This window comes from Oryctolagus cuniculus, chromosome 1 (genome assembly GCF_964237555.1).
Source record: "Oryctolagus cuniculus chromosome 1, mOryCun1.1, whole genome shotgun sequence".
NCBI classification, from domain to species: domain Eukaryota; kingdom Metazoa; phylum Chordata; class Mammalia; order Lagomorpha; family Leporidae; genus Oryctolagus; species Oryctolagus cuniculus.
In genome coordinates, this window is record NC_091432.1 from 152,641,935 (window position 1) to 152,661,230 (window position 19,296).

Consider the following 19,296-nt stretch of genomic DNA (forward strand, 5'->3'; position numbering starts at 1 on the left):
AATGCTAAAACTTTGTATCTTTGTGCTGGATTTGAGGAGGAGGAGTTGTGACGTATGATGGGACAGTGATCTGATGGCAGGAAGCTGAGCAGCCTAGTGAAGCCTGCTGCTTAGGCTCTGTGACCCTGGTCTTGCGAGATGAGGATGCTCGTTCCTCCAGGCAGGGGCAGGGCACCTATCACTCCAAAAACACGTGTGACGAGTAGCAATTGTGTGTAGTTAGTGCACAGCATGGTGTTTTGATGTATACATTGTGGAATGACTAGATCACACTATTTGACACTTATTACATCATGTATCATTTTTTGGTAAGAACAATTAATGTAGCCTTTGAATTTTTCAAGTTATATCTAGTTATTAATTACAAATTACATTATATCTAGTTATTAATTGTAGTCTGACGTGCCATAGACCTCTTGTATTTACACCTCTGGTCTGGCTGAAATACTGTGTCCTTGAGCCAATATCTCCCCAGTCCAACCATCCTCCCAGCCTCCGATAACCACCATTTGACTATGTTTTAGAAGTTAAATTTCTGTACTCCACATGGAAATGAGATTATGTGGTATTTCTCCTCTGTGCCTGGCTATGTCACTTAATACAATGTCTTCCAGACTCGCTCATTGTCACTAAATGAGAGCATTTCTTTTTATTCAAAAGGCAGAGAGAGGGAAAGACAATCTTCCATCCACTGGTCCGTTCCCAAAATGCCCGTAATGGTCAGAGCCTGGCCACTCAGAATCCAGGAGCCAGGAACTCCATCCAGGTCTCCCATGTGGGTGGCAGGAATTCAAGTACTTGAGCCATCATCTGCTTCTCATGCACGTCAGTAGAGAGCTGGATCAGAAGCGGAGGTGGCTAAGACTTGAGCTGACACTGTGATATGGCGTGTGTGCATCACAAGGGGCGGTTTAATCCACTGTGACCCAATTCCTGCACCGAAGTTTGCTTCTTTGTAAGGCTGTGTAGTATTCCATTGTGTATATGGATGTTCCTCTACTTAGGATGGGGTTACATCCTGATAAACCCACTGTAAGTTGAAAATATCGTAAGCGGAAGGTGTATTTAATACCCCTAACCTACCAAACAGCATGGCTTAGCCAAGCCTACCTTACCTTAAACATACCTGGGACACCTACAGAGCCTACGGTTGGGCAAAAGCATTTCACACAAATCCCATTTTATGATTAACTGTTGAATATCTCATATCGTTTATTCAATACTGGACAAAAAGTGAAAGACTTTTATGTTTTGGTGGGAACACGTTTTATTACAATTCTCTTTGGTATATACCTAGAACAGAATTGCTGAGTCACATGATAATTCTGTTTTTCCTTTGGAGAAACTGAAAAATTGTTTGGCAAAATGGCTGCATGTCTCACAATCTCAACAGCAACGCATGAATGTTACAAATTCTCTACATCCTTGCCAATACTTGTTCTTGTTTTTTTTTTTTTTTTTCCAAAGAAACTTTATTTAAGGAATATAAACTTCATGCATTTCATAAGTACAACTTTGGGAATACAGTGATTCTTTCCACCATACCCACCCTCCCCCCACACCTCTCCTCTTCCCTCTCCCAGTCCCATTCTCCACTAAGATCCATTTTCAATTCACTTTATACGCAGAAGACCAAGATTTTTTTATTTAAAGTCAGAATTACACAGAGGCAGAGAGAGGTGTTCCATATGCTGGTTCACTCCCCAGTTGGTTGCAGTGGCCAAAGCTGGGTTGATCCAAAGCCAGGAACTTCTTCCAGGTCTCCCATGTGGTTACAGGCACCCAAGGCCTTGGGCCATATTCCAAGCTTTCCAGACCATAGTGGGAAACTGGATCGGAAGTGGAACAGCTGGGACTTGAACTGGTGCCCAGATGGGATGCCAGCACTGCAGGTGGTGGCTTCACCTGCTACGCCACAGCGCTGGCTCCTACCAACTGCATACTAAGAGTTTAACAATTTGCATGAAAAGAGGGGGGACCCCAAAACTGTTCTTCAACAGTGGTGACAAGGGCTGTTCAAAGTCATTGCATCTCAAAGTTAATTTGACTTTTTTTTGAAACTTAACTTTAGAGAAGCACCCAAGAATGATACATCTTTTGTGAGCACTCAGACATAGTTACAACTTATGAGACATAAACATTCTCCACTTAATAGATTAAAGGAAAGTAAGTTCTTGAACGAGTTTTAGAATTAAGGAAGTACCTAAGAAAACAAGCAATGGAGTTGGACACTTCAGCATAACTAAAACTTATGAGACATAATATCTTCCACTTAACAGACTAAATGAAGTAAATCTTTGAGAACAAGTTTTACTGTTAACTCTCATAATACAGCTCTTTGAGGAGAGAGCTCCTGCATGGGGAGTTAGTGCACAGCAACACTTGTTAATTTAACAATGAACACTCTTCTGTATGATGTCAGTGTTCACCTGAGGCTATGGAAGCCTTCTGAATCCAGTCTCCATCAGTATTTAGACAAGACCATAAACAAAGTAGAAGTTCTCTCCTCCCTTCCAAGAAAAATACCTCCTCCTTTGACCACTCCTTTCCACTGGGGTGTCACACACTGAGGTCCTTCATGTAGGACACTTTTTGCTGTAGTGTCTTGGCTTTGCATGCCTGAAATGCTTTCATGGGCTTTTCAGGAAGGCTTTTTTAGTGATGGGAAAGATTTCTTTGCTGTAACTCCTGTTGTCAGTAAGCTAAGCAAAATGCGCTTTTGTATTTGGTCTTCGATCAGCATGACAAATAATTTTTTTTCATATTATAAATTGGCCAAGTTCTTTGCCTTCTGCTGATAATGGGTTTAACCAGTGCTGACAGTTTTGCTGCATCACTGATGCACTTTTTATCCTTTAAGGTGGTAGATGTTTGATTACTGAAGTCCTAACTTGTATACATTGTCCATTTCTGTCTTCCTGCCCTCATGCTGGAAAATCATGTTGAATTTTTCCCCAGGAGTAATTGCTGCTGCCTTTTTTTACACCAGAAGTGGGACACAGTGGCATATTGTAGACGTGTTGGGGTGTTAGACACAAAACACAATGTCCAGCAATCACAGGCATCGTGATACCCTGTAGAGCGTGAGGTGTTTCCTCTTGTGATCATGGGCTTACAGGGAGCTGCACTCACTGCCTAGGATCATGAGGCAGTAGAACCGAGGGAAAAGATGAAAATTGACAATTAGAAGAATGGTTTTTACAGAATGTGTATCACTCTAACACCATTGTATTGCAAAAAAATCATAAGTTAAATCTTTAAGGTTGAATTGTAAGTTGGGGACCATCTGTATGTCCCACATTTCCTCTCTCGATTCCCTTGAAGGCCTTCTGACCTGGCTCAGGTGCACTTCAGAAAATGTTACTTAGGTCCCATGCCCTGCTTCAGGGGAGAGGGGTGAGGAAGGTGAGCACGGTCCTGTCATTTCCTTACGTGTCAAGGGGCCATGTTTTGATCCCTGTTACCGAGTGACTGGGATGTCATTTTTGTATGGACATCTTATTCCAAGAACCCACAGGTGTGGTATGGAGTTGTTGTGTGTGACTCCTCTGCCCAAGGACTGCTGATTTCGTCTGTCTACTTGAGGTCCCAGATGATCACTCTCCAACAAAATCTCAAAATTGTGGACAATAAAGGAGCACTGTTCCCTTACTCATCACTCAACTGACTTTCTATATTCAAATCTCTTATTCGAAAGTCCAGGGTTGAGGTATTTAGATAGTTTCTATAGGGTTAAATAATAAGCGAAAATGACATTTAAGCTATATGACTAGGAACACAAAGGCAAAGAATGTGCTGTTCAGATTTGAATCTGATGAGTTTGGAAGGTGAAGCCTTTGCCCATGAAATGCAGAATGACTTCCTGTGAGAGGGCCCTGCAGTGGAGTGTTTTATTAAAAGCAGGTATAATTTATTTTCCCTTCAACTATTAAAGGATAGAACTGTGGGGTGATGTGAAAATCAGTGAGGAAACTAGAAAGAATGATATAGCCTTGTGCTGCATAATACTTCTGTCATTTAAAGACCTCATCCTCAACAATATATACCCTGTGGTCTGGGTGTGTTAGATGGCCCTACCGTCTAGGTTTGTATAAGTACATCCCATGATGTTTGCACAATGACACAATCACCTAGTTATTCATTTATCAAACTGTCCCCATCTTTAAGCGATGTATCACTGTTTGACAGTTGTTAACTTGATCTTTCTAACAGTTCCGTGGACAGTTGGGTGTTGGTTCATTTTTACACTGGCAGAAACTCACTGGTGGATCAAGCCATGTCTTGATTGTGGACTTTGGGGCTCTGGGTCATGTGATTTTTTTGCATCCATGTGTTTATGCTTTCTTGGTAAGGATGGAAAGGGGGACTCGTGGCTGGCGCCACGGCTCACTAGGCTAATCCTCTGCCTTGCGCTGGCATACCAGGTTCTAGTCCCGGTCAGGGCGCCAGATTCTGTCCCAGTTGCCCCTCTTCCAGGCCAGCTCTCTGCTGTGGCCCAGGAGTGCAGTGGAGGATGGCCCAAGTGCTTGGGCCCTGCACCCCATGGGAGACCAGGAGAAGCACCTGGCTCCTGCCTTCGGATCAGCGCGGTGCGGTGGCCATTGGAGGGTGAACCAATGGCAAAGGAAGACCTTTCTCTCTGTCTCTCTCTCACTGTCCACTCTGCCTGTCAAAAAAAAGGGGGGGGGGACTCCTGAGACCACCTCTGCTAAGTGGTGAGAGACAAGCCAGATGGGGCTTACCCTGCTGTGTTTTCAGACAGCATCCATGGGATACTGAGGGATTGATGATCTGTCCTGTTGCTCACATGGTCAGATTCCTTTGAAGAGTAGTGATTTGTGTGTAAGGAGTATCACCAACTCTGAGTATCACCCCATTTGGCTGCTTCAGGACTTCTGCTTAGGGCTGATTAAAACAAGAGAGGCTGAATCTCAACCTTTGATGTTCTGAGTGTCTTTTAAAAAACACTTTGAAACAAAAAAAATCTATTTTCCTTTTATTTGAAAGGAAGACAGATGTCTTCCATCCATTGGTAAACTCCTCAAATGTCTGTAACAGGTGGGACTGATCCAGGCTGAAGCCAGGAGCCAGGAACTCAATATGGATCTTCTATGTGGGTGGTTGGACCTGGATACTTGAGCTGTCATCTGCTGCTTCCTAGTGAATTAACAGGGAGTTAGATCCAAAGCAGAGGAACCAGGACTTGAACTAGGCACTCCTTTATGGGATGTGGACATCCCAAGTGGCATCCAAATATCTCTCCTGACATTGAGACTCTTATAAATTTCTGGGAACCTCCATCTGCACCAGATATGTGCCGCCTTCTAAGTACCAAGTATGAGATATCAGACTGTGGGACCTTCGTATGTTCCTGGTGTGGATATAGCAGAAGAGAACATCATAAAATTTCCCACCAAATAATCCTTAATGGCAGAGGAGAATGAAGGAAGAACCTTGGGCAGTTGGGTATGAGTTCAAGCAGTGGTATTAGAGTGGGAAATAGCTCTGAAGTCTTCTGTTTACAAAAGTTACTGAGGATTTACATTAAAATATTCTCATTAAAAATATTCCAGATTAATATGAATGATCATGACTCACTATATCACAGCTCTGTTCCCGGGCACACCACTGGCTACCTTGGGCTCCTTGTCTCATTTTAAGAAGTACAGACACAGGCTAATACTCGGTATCCCAAGACTGTGGGAACCTGGGGCATGTTCTTGATAACACAAGGGTGTGTGCCCTGTCATGTGCATCAGTGTCTTTGAGTTATTGCAACCATCAGAGCACAGTGTTTCATCTCTCACCCACTTGCTGTTCTTATACACAAAAGCTGGCACCATAGCATTGCCTTTGAACTGGTGAGTGGTGCTGTCTGGGTTTAATATAATTATTCATGGAAGAAGAACACAAGCACACCCATGTAGTCATCACTGTGAGCCAGCCATCTGTGTGAAGAGTTGTGTGGGCCAAACTGAGAACCACTGATTTGTCAGGAGCCTGGAGTGACCAGATGTTTGTCCTGCTTCAAAGAAGGCAATAAATAGTTCGCATTAAGGAAATACAATCTGGAACACATAGGTAATTTATGAGTTGGGTTGCAGATCAAATATGTTCATGGCAGGCTGTGTAATGTGTGGGACCGGTGCAAAATAGCCGAGTATTAAACCACACAAAGGGCCCTTTTAAAGCATGAGAGCCTTGGAGTTGCATAGGTCATGTGCCCATGAGGTTTGCCCTGATAAAGTGTCTTGCATTGAGAAAGTTCTGGATGAAGTTTGAGTATGAAGGAAGAAACCAAGAATCCGATGGTTATATGAAAAAAGAAGGGGAACCATATGAGGTGAAGTGCAGAAAACGGGTCAAAGATGGTCATAAGTCTGAGAATGGAAACAGAAAACCAATATTACTGACTGGGTCTCTGTTGGATGGGCTGGGAAGGCTTTTGGGTGTTATCCTCGTAGACAGCATAACCTACAAGGCACAGAACTGGGTGGTTAACTAATCACAGGATTCTTTCACACTATTTGTTGAAGCACATTGGTAGTTGCATTTACTATGGCATCAAAGAATGGTGAATGCGTTAATATTTGTCTACCTTGGTGGGGAGTAGGGGAGGGATCTAGTCTATTGTATGGAAGAGAACTGGTAATGTTGGTGAAAAATGTCTAAAATGATGGAAATTTGAACCTCTTTGCACTGAAGCTTTGAGCCTAGTCGAGGTAAGATTTTAGGCAGGTCGTGAACAAAGCAGTACTCATTCACTAAGGCAGTATTACTAATGGCATGAGAGACCAAACTCCCATATAAACAGAACCAAGCAGGGAGGGTGTATATGTGAGGACAGAGGACCAGAGGTGACTAAGGCAAGCCAGGGAACATGGCATCAGTGGGAAGATGCTCAGGACCAAATAATCCTGAAATGTGGTGTGGGATTGCCTGGCCATCAGTTTGCAACCTCTGCTAGATGAGTGACTGGGCAGAAGCAGACCCATTGATGACCCTGGGAAGTACTGGAGTGAAGCCTTGTTACTAGGAGGGGAGAGCTTAAGTGACAGAAAATACCATCCAATGAATGGAACTCTTTGGTCAGGAGGCGGGCACCAGTTTGCTCCTAAGGGGACTCAGGGCTGCTTCTAACTGCTCAGAACCTGTGCTGTCCTAGACACAAGGTAATTATATGTTCCTCATCCAACAGAGGGGTCTGTGATGATCTAGTAGGGTGTAATTACTAATTACAAAGTTGTCTTACTGCTCTTGCTACACTTTTATTCTGTTTCCTCTTTGAGGAGAGGTACTAACTCCTAGGAATGCTGCCTCTTCCTATGTAGAATAGAGTGAATAGAATTTTTGTTATGCAAATAAGTATTTTACCAATTTGAAATCATGTAAATGAACTACTTCCTAAAGCAAGTGTCAGCCAGAGAACTTTATTCAAACAGCATGTATTGAACTAGAGTATACATTAGTCCATTTTCTGCTGTGGTCCAGAATACTGGAGACTGGATAATTTATACAGAAAAGAGCTTTAATTTATTCAGTGTGGAGCCTGAAAGTCCAAGGTAGGGCACTGAATCTGCTCAGTCTCTGGTGAGGGCTTCGTGCTGTTCCCTGCCCAGTGGGCTTGGAAAGCAGAGTAGGCACACAGAGCAGAAGGAAGGGCCAGAGGCCAGAGGCTTTACCACAGCCCAGTCTTGGGATGGTTCACTAGCCCATTCCGGAAGAAATGACATGAATCCCCGTATGACATGAACACATCTTCAAGGGCCTATCACATCCCAAAACCATCACATTGGAAAGTTGAGCCTTGGCTGGGACAAACCACATGGAAAACACAGGAGTAAATGAAGGTCACGTCTGTGAACACTGATGTTACCGTGCCCGATTAGCCTTGAGTCAAAAGATCATTTGACTTCTTCCCCTGCCAGTGAACTAGGATGTTGTCCGGCATCTGTTTGCACATTGTGGTCCCTCACCTCACTCTCTGGACCCTGCGTAGGTTGCCGTGGGGAAGCGTGTGAGAGTTTGTATACTTTGGGCCTGAGTAGGAGAAATTGGAGGCTATAGAATCCTCAGGTTGTGCCAAGGACAATCACAGAAGCCTCCAGGTAGTAAAACAAACAAACAAACAAAAAAAACCTTCAGTGACAAACACTTTCCTAGGAGGAAAGCTTAAACCTTGCTCCGTCAAAATAGGGAATAGCATTAAACATGGCTTGTTTGAACTGCAAGGAGAAAGATGGGTACACTTGAGCTTCCCCTCCCCTTGTGCTCCTCTCTATGGAGAGTTTGGACAACATAATCCCATCTGGATCTCCAGCCTATTAGCTAGAGAACTCTGAAAAGGTCCCCAGGCCTGACTAAGAACATTCATGTCCGTTTACAGCTGGCTTTTGTTCTTAATTAACAAATAAAAACTGCATATGTTTATGGCATACAGTATGATATAAGCCACATGCATTGTGGAATGATGAAATGAGATAATTAACCTATGTATGTAACTGGCTTTTAATGGAAACTGGAAGAAAAGTGTTGCTGCCTTGCTTTTAACATTGAGATTTTTAATGCACAGGTGTACTTTGTGATTAGTTTCTTGCTTTAATTTTTGCTATTCCTGGCCTTTGTTACCCCACCCCAGGAGAGGGATGCTTGTCATCTTAAACATTCCTACAGCTTGGGATGATGGAGGACAGAAGGGACATGTCACTAAGAGAATTGCATTAGGTTAATGGGGCCCAGTGGCACATGTCAGCTCATGGCCCAGTACACACTTGACTGATACACCTGTGCCTGACCAAGCTTTTAGAGGAAATGGACTGTGGTAGGCTCCCTGGCTGGCACTTGCTGATATAAATTAAGGAAGCGAGGGCCGGGAGCTGGGCGTTAAACTTGGTGGTTAGGATACCAGTTCCGAAGCCTGCATCCTGTATTCAGCACTCAGCTCTGGCTCCAGGTTCCTGCTGATGCAGGGCACTGGAAGGAGACCAGTATACTGTTCTTGGTTTTGGCTTTGCCTAACCTAAGCTGTTAAGAGGGTGTAAGTAGTGAACCAGCAGGTAGGAGTTTGCTTGCTCTCTGTCTCTCAAATACATTTTAGAAAATAAAGTGATTAGAGAACTGGTGGCATTTGTACTCAGCTCTGTTTTCTACATTACCTTCAAATTATGTTTACCAATAGATGCACAGTTAGCCTTGACCATACCTTTGTGGGAATTAGAACAAAGGTGACCATTCGGCAAGCCACTGGGAGTGTGAACATCCCACAGCCCCTTTCAGGATCCTGGCGGAGGGGCCTCACCCTCACCTTTCTCCTTCCCACTGTTCAAAATGTCTCTGTTCTGTGTCTTTTTCTTCCTGGGCCTTCATCTTACCCAATGACCTAATAATACCTTGTCAAACAAACATCAAATCAAGATGTTGGTAGCAGTGTTATTCCCAATACGCTATTATATTGCCAATGCTATTTTCACTCCAGAATATTGTTTACTTTATATCTGATCAAAATTCCATTCATTTTGCAAATCTTAACTCTAATACCAATTCTGCAAAAAAAAAAAAAAAAAAAAAAAAAAAAAATTCCTGACCCTCCCAACTGAGTTACAGTAGTTATTTCCTTCTCTGAATGCTTGTTGGACTTGGTGTGTGCATCTATTTTTTGTGTTTCTTCAATTGCTTAATAAATATTTGCATGTCAGTCTCCCCTGAGAAACTTAACTCCCAAGGTCAAAGGCAGTGCTGCTCAATTTATATTCCCAGATCACTAATAGTGGGTAGGTGCTTAAAGAAATAATGAATAAATCATAGAGCTGAATGAACTGGCGGGTCAGACATAGTGCCTACTACAGAGCCTTTCACTTAAACAGGGGGCTCCCAAGACTGCTCCTTAAAGCAGAGCTCTTTGGTTGGTGTTTTACATTCTGTTCATGGCTAGATCAGGAATTAATAACTCTTGAAGAGTGGTCTTTAAGACTTGCCTATTTATTTGAAAGGCAGAGTTATGGAGAGGTAAAGACAGAGGTCTTCCACCCTCTGATTCACTGCCCAAATGGCTGCAACAACCAGGACTGGGCCAGGCCAAAGCCAGGAACCTCTTCTGGGCCTCCCACATGGGTGCAGGGACCCAAGCACTTGGGCCATCCTCTGCTGCTGTCCCAGGCACATTAGCAGGGAGCTGGATCAGAAGTGGAGCAGCTGGACCTCGAACTGGCCCCTAGATAGGATGCCGGTGCTGCAGGCCAGGGCTTTAATCCTCTGTGCCACAGTGCTGGTCCCTGAAAAGGAGTTTTATATCAGTTGTGTGTGTGTGTGTGTTTTTTTTTTTTTAATTTTCAGATGAGTTTTCAGGACTAACAGGAATCTCCAAACATATGCCAGCAAATGCTTTGGTTTTCTAGATTTGAGGCAAGTTTACATCTTAGGTCTGTTCAGAAGTGTTACTGAGCAGGAGGCACTGTGCCTGGGGCTGTGAGAGATACCACGGAGGATCCAGAACCATCTGAGAAGGTCCATTGTAGCGAGGGAGGTGATTGAACAACATGAGAACTTGTGAGATTGGACACTGTCACACACTGGAAACTAGAAATTGCATGGGAGCAGATTTTGAGCTGGATCTGAATGAGAAGTAGTTCATTTTGTTCAGTTGAGAAATAAGAGGGTACTTTACAAAAATTCATGGAAATGGAATTAAAGATAAGTTTAGGGGCAGATGCTATGGTGCAGGAGTATAAGCCTATTCTTGGCACCCCCACACCCCATATTGGTATGTCTGGTCTGAGTCCCAGCTACTCCACGTATGACGCAGCTTGCGCTAATGTGCCTGGGAAGGCAGCAGATGGTGGCCCAAGTGCTTGGGCCCCTGCTACCCATGTGGGAGACCCCGACGGGGTTCCCAGCTCCTGCCTTTGGCTTAAGCTACCCCTGGCTGTTTACAGGCATTTGGAGAGTGAATCAGCGGATGGAAGGTCTGTCTTTCCTCCTCTCTCACACCGGCCTTTCATATAAATAAATAAAACTTTTTAAAAAACTAAGTAATTTTGGTGCCAAAATTGAAATCCATGTATGTTTTTTTCATAATCCACATTTTCACAAATGCTTATGAAGATCGCTCATATACATGATTTCAACAAGTTTTACATAAAAATAAACTATTAATTCCTTTTCCCCTGTACTTCCTGAGGATCCTTCCTATTTATCTGAGGTTTCTCATTCTTTGCTAAGAACAGGAATGCAAGAAGTGCTTAGTCAGGAGTATGCTTGTTTCACTGCCAGATTTTTCAGGTAGTATAGCTCCTGAAAGTAATGGAGTTCTTGGCTTAACCCTATACAAATTAAGTAAATTTAACACAAAATACCTAAATGGGCCAAGTAATAGACCAGCCAGATACAAGGATAGACAAAAGAGCTGTCCTATGTTGAGAAAATTTTTAATAGGAAAATTTATTGGAGAGAGTTAAAAGGGAGAAGTTTACCAAATATTCCTTTTTAAAATCTCCTTGGAAAAGATTGTGCTATACAGAGCATTGAAGATGGAACAGCAGACAAGATAAGTATTTGAAAATTTTAATAAACGATGAACCAGGAGAAGAATCTCTTGAATGGAGACAGAAGCTGTCCATGTTCCTTGACATGATCAAGCATGATGCTGTTGGTCTTAATTTCTTTAAAAGATTTATTTATTTGGAAGTCAGAGTTGCACAGAGGAGAGGCAGAGAGAGAAAGAGGTCTTCCATCCGTTGTTTCACTCCCCAGATAGCCACAATGGCCGGAGCTGTGCCGATCTGATGCCAGGAGCCAGGAGCTTCTTCTGGGTCTCCCATGTGGGTGCAGGGACCCAAGGACTTTGGCCATCCTCCACTGCTTTCCCCGGCTATAGCAGAGAGCTGGATGGGAAGAGTAACAGCCTGGCCTTGAACCAGGGCCCATATTGGATGCTAGCATTGCCCACGGTGGCTTTACCTGCTACGCCACAGTGCCGGCCCCTGGTCTTAATTTCAAAACTCAATTTTGTCCCTGCGGCTCAATAGGCTAATCCTCCGCCTGCAGCGCTGGCACACTGGGTTCTAGTCCCTGTCGGGGCGCCGGATTCTGTCCCAGTTGCCCCTCTTCCAGGCCAGCTCTCTGCTGTGGCCCGTGAGTGCAGTGGAGGATGGCCCAGGTGCTTGGGCCCTGCAGCCCATGGGAGACCAGGAGAAGTACCTGGCTCCTGCCTTTGGATCAGCGCGGTGCACCAGCTGCAGCATGCTGGCCACGGTGGCCATTGGAGGGTGAACCAACAGCAAAGGAAGACCTTTCTCTCTGTCTCTCTCTCTCACTGTCCACTCTGCCTGTCAAAAAAAAAGTTATAATGGGTGCATTCAAGGCCAATTGGTTATAGCCAAAGCTGCTCAATCCGTTCATCACTTCTCCAGAGAAGTTCAGGCTGTGAGACTAGTAGTATTTTATTTTTATAATTAAGTTTAGTTTATCATTTTATTAGAGAAACAAAAAGCTCCTGTATGCCGGTCTGCTCCCCAAATGCCTGCAATAGCTATGCCTGGGTCAGGCTGACGCCAGGCAGCACAGAGCATCCCCTGCAGATGGGCATGTACCTAAGCAGTTGGGCCATTAGCTACACCAGCTGGATAGGAAGTGGAGGAGCCGGTATTCAAACCAGGCACTCTGATAAGGGATGTGGTTTCTCAAGTGGAGTCTTAAGTGCTGTGCTAAGTGACTGCCTCTGGAAGGGGTTTATATGGTACAAACACAACATCTTTAGAAGGAACTGAAATGTGGACTGATGTTTTATCTGTTACAGCAGTTCTGAAGGGTTAAATGAGCTTATGAACAGAATCGATCATAATTACCAAAACAAAATCCAGAATGCCATTATCCCAAATGTTGAAATTCTGAAAGATCAAAATATCTGAAGTCTACAATCTCCCAAGTCACAATCCTGAAATTCTAAAATCACAAATGTTGATCTCAAAAGCAAAAGATCTGAAAACTACAGTTGCCATTTGGGGAAAATAATTACCTAGAATGGGTAGAAAGCTGAATTCTGGGGAAGGGTATTTTTAGCTGAATGAAGGTAGTTGTGTCACATTAGACTGAACAAATACTTGGTGGTGAAACATAAAAGTTTAAGTGGTAATTACTACTGGTGTTGTGACTACAGAAAATTTCCAAAGAGTAGAGCAATGACTACATTTTGAAGGGGATGGCATTGACTCAAACAAATTGTAGACCACAACCATTCTCCAGATACAAATGCAGCATTTCAAAGATTAGAGAAGTGAAAATTCAGGTGAAAAATCCAAAAAAAAAAAAAAAAAAAAAAAGGCAAAACCACAGGATACCTGCCTGACATATAATTCAGTGTGTACTGCTTCTGCACCTTCCCACACAGGAAAATAGTGTCTTTCAAAAAATACCCTATATCAGAACAGAAATACCTGCAGAAGCTCTGTGACCCTCTGAGCCAGTGCTCGCTGATCCAGAGGTTCCTCTGGTGTCACACCTCCCAGAAGATGGTGAGTTCTTGTTTGTAGGGGTTTGACTGTCAAAGAGGATAGCCTGGTTGTATTTCCCACGAAATCTTTTTTTTTTTTTTTTTTTTTTTTTGACAGGCAGAGTGGACAGTGAGAGAGAGAGACAGAGAGAAAGGTCTTCCTTTTGCCGTTGGTTCACCCTCCAATGGCCGGCGCACCGTGCTGATCCGATGGCAGGAGCCAGGAGCCAGGTGCTTTTCCTGGTCTCCCATGGGGTGTAGGGCCCAAGCACCTGGGCCATCCTCCACTGCACTCCCTGGCCACAGCAGAGGGCTGGCCTGGAAGAGGGGCAACCGGGACAGAATCCGGCGCCCCGACCGGGACTAGAACCCGGTGTGCCGGCGCCGCAAGGCGGAGGATTAGCCTAGTGAGCCGCGGCGCCGGCCTCCCACGAAATCTAACAGAAAAACCAGCACACGCTGTACTTGGGCTAAGGGGTGGCACATTGCAAACTGTCCTCACTGTTGACTTAAACATATGATTCATGGTCCTGTTGGATCCCCCAGTTCTAGAACTTAGGTGTTCATTTATGTTTTGAAAAACAAACTACTGGCCAGCGCCGCGGCTCACTAGGCTAATCCTTCACCTTGCGACGCCGGCACACCGGGTTCTAGTCCCGGTCGGGGCGCCGGATTCTGTCCCGGTTGCCCCTCTTCCAGGCCAGCTCTCTGCTGTGGCCAGGGAGTGCAGTGGAGGATGGCCCAAGTCCTTGGGCCCTGTACCCCATGGGAGACCAGGAGAAGCACCTGGCTCCTGCCATCGGATCAGCGCAGTGCGCTGGCCTCGGCGGCCATTGGAGGGCGAACCAACGGCAAAAGGAAGACCTTTCTCTCTGTCTCTCTCTCTCACTGTCCACTCTGCCTGTCAAAAAAAAAAAAAAAAAAAAAAAACTACTTTATGTATTTGGAGATTTGGTGGACTTTGAAGAAGAAAAATGATTTCCAAATCATACTGACAGATTTGGATTGGGTGTGACAAAGGCTTCTGAAATTCACTTTTAAAGTGTTCCCTACAAAGCTTATTTTTCCCATTCAGCCTAATGCTTTGAGTAGAAAATTCAGTTGAGTGATTGGCCACACAATAAGGCAATGGCACAACCTTCCGTTCCAAATGAGTCATTTCTCTGCATTGGCATTCCTTGCAGTTGATGAAATTCTAGGAGCTTTTACAAAATGAAAGCCGCATTTGCCTGAAGGAGCAAGCCAGGGAAGCAATGGCCAGGTTGGAAAACAACTATGTACCCAGTATGATAAGACATGCTCTGGTGTTGCTGTTCTACCACCAGCACCATTTCCAGCAAATCTGAAGTCTGTGGATAAGCGTGTGTGGAATGGATTTCCATATACCCTGAAAGATCTCAGAAGCCCTGCACAAAAGATGGACATTTCAATAGGGAATGCTGGCATCAGTTGTTCTTCAAACTGTGGGAGAATTTCCAAGAGTAGTGTCTCATAGGAATTGAAGGTGAGTGCATCTTCTCAACAGAGCTGTATCCTACAAGGAAATGAACAAAAACTACTGGTTCATCATGATGCAGGACTTCAGTATGCTATTAGTGATCAATGTGGAGGATCTCCGTGCGTCACCATGCTTTGTCCGTGTAGGACACATCTTCGTGCTCATAGGTTGCATTCCTTTTCTGGTTTTCTGAGTTTTTTTTCCCCCACTGTATAGAATTTCAGCATTATTTTTTACAACCTGCTTTACTGTATATTTCACTTTATTTCCAGTACTGGAGGTATATGTTGTAAAAGGACTTTTAGAGAGTTCTAATTTGTTTCAGACTTTGGTTGCAAATTTGATTATGAAAGAATGCATTTGCGCAACATTGACTGTGTGAACATTGTGCATGGACATAAAACATTGAAATATTGAAACCTCCTTGATAAGAGATATCCTTTATTTGTTTTGAAAGTCGAAGTTACACAGTGAGAGAGAGATACCTTCCATCTGCTGGTTCACTCCCCAGATGGCTGCTGCAGCTTGGGCTGAGCCAGGCTGAATCTAGGAGATTCTTTCAGGTTTCCCATGAGGGTAGCAGGGACCAAGCACTTGGGTCATCCTTCACTGCTTTTCCCAGGCCATTAGCGGGGAGCTGGTTCCGAAGTGGAACAGCCAGAACACAAATTGGAGTCTGTATGGGATGCCGGCATCGCAGATGGTGGCTTTACCCACTATGCCACAACTCCGGGCCCCAAGACAGATGTCATTTTCGGACATTTGCATTTGTGAAAAGAGGAAGTTTATCAAGGTCTTTGCTCTTTGGAGAGTGTGTATGTGGTGGTTACCTGTGGCACTGTTCTGATTGGCCATGTCAAAAGAGGGTTGTGTGTCCTGGTGTTTGACATGACCAAAGTTACAAAGCTAGGTGCACATGATTACAACCGTGTGTGTTTCTACATTTTGCTTCTCAATGTATTTATTCCTTTAAATTCTGCTTTTTCTCCTGGCCCTTCTTTTTCTTAAAAAGCACTTTTATTTAGTTTGCATGGCAGAGTGACAGGGAGGGGGGGAGAGAGGGATCTTCTACCCACTGGTTCATTCCCTAAATGCTCCCAAATGGGTGCAGGGGCCCTAGCACTTGGGCCATTCTCCACAGCTAGCGCTGGGCCATGCTAAACCTGGGAGCAAGGGACTGCTTCCAGGTCTCCCAGGTGGGTTGCAGGGACCCAAGTACTTGAGTCCTGTCTGTTGCCTCCCAGGATGTGCACTGAAAGGAAGCTGCATCAGCAGCCAAGGAGGGAATGTATTCCAGGAACTCAGTATAGGATGCGAGTGTCCCAAGTACAGGCTTAGCATGTTGTGCCATAGCACCTGCCCTTAACCTCTAATATTTTTTTAAAGCATTGTTCTTTATTTGAAAGAGAGAGGGAGACAGATCTTCCATATGCTGGTGCACTCCCCGATAGCCGCAACAGCCAGCGCTGGGTCAGTCCAAAGCCAGTAGCTTCTTCCAGGTCTTCCATGTGGGTGGCAGGGGCTCAAACACTTTGACCCCTTCTGCTGCTTTCTCAGGCCATTAGCAAGGAGCTGGATCAAAATTGTTGCAGCTGGGACTTGAACCAGCACCCATATGGTATTCCGGCGTCACAGGCAGCGGCTTTACCCGCTGTGCCACAATGCCAGATGCAATCTGCTTATGAATACAGTTTGTCTACTTGATACTGTTACACACATGTGAATGCTGTTACTATGCTTGAGTGCTTCTACTTGAAAAACTGTTTATCATTATCTGTTTAATGGTTTAAAACAGCCTATAGAATGTTCTTGCATACTTTGGTTTTTCAGATAAATTTCCCTTTATAATGTAAGTAAATGTATTTATAAGAAATGTATTTTCAGGATTTTGTCTTTTCAAAGTTTTGAACTGTGGAGATTTTGATCTTTCGTGATTTCAACATTCAGGTCTATGGTATTCAAGATCGCATCTTTCTGGGATTATGCCCAGATCCCAGCAGAAGCACTCATTAAAGGCAGGAAGTATAGAAGAGGGTTGAATTCTTGATTAAAAGGGACCTTTTAGGATTTTTCAGTCTTGCTGATCCTAGGTAAAAACAGCCAGCGAATAGCAATTGTGAAACATCATGCTACATGTAGCAAGTCTCTTTGGCTAGAAACAACACTGTCATATTCTAAAGGTTTTTTATGGTCAGCTTCATAAACGTGGCTTCCTTCAGCCACTCAAATCATTTTTATTAACTTCAACACTATGTTCATACTTGATTTAGAGAGCGACATTTGATTAGTGACACTGTATAGAGACGCTGAACTTAAGAGTAGCTGGCGTTCAGGGAAAAGCTCTGCATAGTGCAGAACACGCCGGGCATGGCGTCTTCCTGTGCAGAAGCATTTGCAGTGCTAGGTGTGTGTTATCGGCAGTGCACTTGGTAAAGCCGTCAGACGTTGGATGTGTTGGAGATAACCGCTCCTCCCTGCAGGTTCAAGGCAGGCCCAATGGCCCATTGCCACTCTCCCTGCCCTGAGAGAGAAACACATCCTTGTGCTTGGGCAATCTTGGAAAAGACTATATAATCTTTTCTTTGTTTCAGAACTAAACAGCCCAGCCCTCGAAGAGGAATTTCTCTTGGGGAAATATCCCTAATAGCCTTGAGTGCTCACCCCCCCCCCCCACTCCACTACCCCTTGGCAAAATGTTGCAACTTGAATTTTACTACAGTAAAATTCATTTCCTGTCTGTTCTGCTTCCCAGACCGACTTTATCACATTCACTTGCCTGACCAGTGATAGCGCGGTTTGGTTGAGAGCAGTAGGAAATGAGAAGTGTAGTGTTTTATAATCACATCAGCATTTTGCTTTGGGAACAACGGAAGGGCTGAAAATCATGGGCTGAATCAAAGAATGAGCTTTGAAGGCAAACGCCACTGCTGGCTCTTCCTTGCTGAGTGTCCTGGGGCTCAGAGAATTTCAATAACCACTGGTTAATCTTCTGCAGGATGAGGTGGGTGTTTTGCACTTGCTTAACGCTTAGCATGGGGAGTGTGCAAGGCCCCATTCTGTGAGAAAAGGCAGTTAGCATTAACAGGAGTGACGAGCTAGGAACCACACTCAAGGTATTTGTCATCCTCCACTCATGAAGCTGTGATCAGCTATTTGGGGTAGAGAAGGCACATTCCCATTGTAACTCATTCACTTAGCAGCCTAATTTCCTTGGGGAGCTACGACATGGAATAAATCCAGACATTAACTTAACAAATATTCATCAAGCATCAGCTGTGTACCGGTGGACCATGCCAAGTGGTGTAGAGAAAAGAAATGGAGAAGATGTGGCAACAGCAGCCAACAATCTAATGGAGGCAGGAAGTGTGGCAACCAGCTACATCACACAGTGTTTGTGACTGGTACAAGCAAGAAGAGTAAGGTGTTGACCACTCAGAAGCAGTTGAAGATTTCGTGCCAAAGCTGAAATCTGAGCTGGGCATTGAGTGGCATTTCGAGCAGAGTGGAGTCGCAGAAAAGGCTTAGTTTAATTCCCCATCACTTACTTTCTGCTCTCCAGGGCTCCTAGCATTCTTATTCTTGTAACACTGTAATGCTTCTTTGCTTTAAATAATAAGATGTCTGCAGTAGACGTGAACTTGGTATGGAGGCTGCTGTCCGATGCACACAGCTAAGGCCCTGCCCTTGACTACAGACTGGAGAGCAAACGTGGTAGGGACAGGGTCAAGTCTGATGTCTTCCACTTTAAGAAAGCTACAGAGGCCAGTGTTGCGGCATAGTGGGCTGGGCTGCCACCTGTAATGCCACTGGCATCCCCATATGGGTACCGGTTCAGGTTCTGGCTGCTCCATTTCTGATCCAGCTCTCTGCTGATGCGCCTAGGAAAGCAGGGGAAGGAGGCCCAAGTCCCAAGCTTCTGTACCCATGTGAGAGCCTGGATGAGGCCAGGTGTTCTGGCCCAGCCCTGGCCATTGTGGCCATCTGAGGAGTAAACCAGCAGATGGAAGATTGATCAGTCTGTCTCTCTCCGTAACTCTGCCTTTCAAATAAAATCTTTATTTATTTTTTTTTTTTTGAAAAGTTAGGAATAGTTGTAACTCAGGAGAGAGATTCTCTTTACAGTTCACAAGTCTTTGATTCTCCTCAATTTTGATAAACTAGCCCAACTTCAGTTGACCCTTGACCAACACAAGTTTGAACTGCTTAAGTTTGTGTATACACAGATATTTTTGGAGATATGCAATAACTTGAAAAAATTAAGGAAAAACATGTAGCCTAGAGCTATCAAAATTTAGGCTGGCGCCGCGGCTCA

At 44.3% G+C, this 19,296-nt stretch overlaps 1 protein-coding gene across 5 annotated transcripts in view; it reads left to right on the plus strand.

The window, feature by feature from the left end:
- The window catches only part of GNA14 (G protein subunit alpha 14), a 224,524-nt gene that overhangs the window by 40,985 nt on the left and 164,243 nt on the right, over positions 1-19,296 (plus strand). The window contains exon 1 of one of the 5 annotated variants that reach the window (XM_051858911.2): positions 14,854-14,990. The exons of the other annotated variants lie outside the window; for them this stretch is intronic. The gene's annotated coding sequence lies outside the window, so the exon portion shown is untranslated. Of the gene's footprint in view, positions 1-14,853; positions 14,991-19,296 lie in introns of those variants that run through there. 5 annotated transcript variants of the gene reach the window in all.